Genomic DNA, 2,205 nt, shown 5'->3' with positions numbered 1-2,205 from the left:
CCTAACCTGATGGTGACTAAGGACACTAGTTTTTCATTTTTTTAGAAACTATTTGTATCGATTTTAGGGAGAGGAAAGGAGAGGGAGCAAGAGAGAAACATCAATGAGAGAGAAACATTAAAGGGCTGCCTCCTGCACGCCCCCTACTGGGGATCGAGCCCCTCCCCCCAACCCTGGCACGTGCCCTGGACCTCCTGGTTCACAGGTCACTGCTCAACCAACTGAGCCACACTGGCCGGGCAGTGTGCTTTTCCTTGGGTATTAGTCTAGAAGAAGAAATATGGAGTTGAAAGCGGGTTAGACTCGGGGTCAGCAAACTGCGGCTCACGAGCCACATCCGGCTCTTTGGCCCCCTGAGTGTGGCTCTTCCACAAAACACCACGTGCGGGCGCGCGTACAGTGAGATTGAAACTTCGTGGCCCGTGCGCAGAAGTCGGTGTTTCCGCCTGGGCGAGTCTATTTTGAAGAAGTACTGTTGATATTTGGCTCTGTTGACTGATGAGTTTGCCGACCACTGGGTTAGACTATTGAAACCACCCCATAGGTCACAAGATGGAACATGTGTGTCTTGTCAGCTGTGTGCTTGATGGAAAAATCATTGTGAATTAGGGGGGTATGGCCGAATTTGGGGGATCCGATGACCTTGACCGGTCAGGATCTGCGGCTTTTGGTCTTACTAAAAACCTCACTGGGACGGTGTGTGAGCCGGTCGTGTACGGCTGTGGGTCCTGTATTTTCCCCACAACCACGGCCAGGATCCTGCATTGTGTATTCACTGCGTAATGAGTAATTTTAGACGTGGGCCACCTTGGAGGGAGGGTGTCTGTGGGCAGGCGGGGGATGGCACTATTTCTGACAGAAATCACAAGTGCCAGGAAAAGCGGTGCTACCCGAAGAATAAACAGGAGCGACGCCATTCAACTGCAGAAACGGTACATGTGCCACCACCCGGCCCTTCCGATTGTGTCATATGTCAATCATCTGATCATATTGTTATTATTTTCCTAATTTTTTTTATTGATTTCAGAGAGGCAAGGCAAACGTAGGTGGACAGTTGTTCGTATGGGAAAGAATGCACGAATAATAATAAGACGAGCCGAAACCGGTTTGGCTCAGTGGATAGAGCGTCAGCCTGCGGACTGAGGGGTCCCGGGTTCGATTCCGGTCAGGGGCATGTACCTTGGTTGCAGGTGCACCCCCAGTGGGGAGTGTGCAGGAGGCAGCTGGTCGATGTTTCTCTCTCATCGATGTTTCTAACTCTCTATCTCTCTCCTTTCCTCTCTGTAAAAACTCAATAAAATATATTAAAAAAAAAAAAAAAAAAGACGAGAGTAAAGTCGTGTCTCACGTACTCACAACTGCCACCCTACTTCTGCTCCACCCGGTATTGTACTCCCTACAAACATTTGTCATACGGGAACTTCCTCACCTCCGTGGCCTTGGCTGTTATCTGCTGTTTTTTTAAATTAGAAATATATGCAATTTAAACTCCAAAGCCTGTCTTCAGAAATCCGCATTACTTTTTGTGGATGGACCACATGAAAATGTCGACAAAGGCCCTAGCCGGTTTGGCTCACTGGGTAGAGCATCGGCCTGAGGACTGAAAGGTCCTGGGTTCGATTCCTGGTCAGAGCACAGGCCCGGGTTGTGGGCTCCATCCCCAGTGTGGGGGGGCGTGCAGGAGGCAGCCGATCCAGGATTCTCTCTCATCATTGATGTTTCTCTCTCCCTCTCCCTTCCTCTCTGAAATTAATAAAAAAATATTTTTTAAAAAAGTTAACAAAGACTCAGGTTAGGGTACCTGCCGACAATTTGTCCACATAGAATATAGGGGTGGGGGGTGGGAGGGGGGACGGACTTCACACCCAAGTAGGAACATGCCCTACCATTTATTCCTCATCCATTAAATGCTCGTACTGTTAGGAGCTTGGACATGAAACATACTCGCTTTTTTTAAAAAAAATTTTATTTTAAGCATCGAAACGGGTGACAGGGAACAAGGCAACTGAATTCACGGTTCACTCCCCAAGCGCGCACGTCGCAAGCGCCTCCTGGAGCTGTTGATTCTATACGTGCTCGTCCCGCCCGCAGAACTGGCGGGAACAAAGGGACAGTGTGAACCGGGACGACGCGGAGAAGCGGGAGGCCAGGTCCGCCCGGCTGGAGCGCAGGGCGTGGACGGCGGGTTGAGCCGAGGACAGTCTC

The sequence above is a fragment of the Myotis davidii genome, unplaced genomic scaffold (assembly GCF_000327345.1).
Source record: "Myotis davidii unplaced genomic scaffold, ASM32734v1 scaffold164, whole genome shotgun sequence".
Taxonomy (NCBI): domain Eukaryota; kingdom Metazoa; phylum Chordata; class Mammalia; order Chiroptera; family Vespertilionidae; genus Myotis; species Myotis davidii.
The sequence above is the reverse complement of the archived record's forward strand: the minus strand, read 5'-3'. Positions refer to the sequence as shown.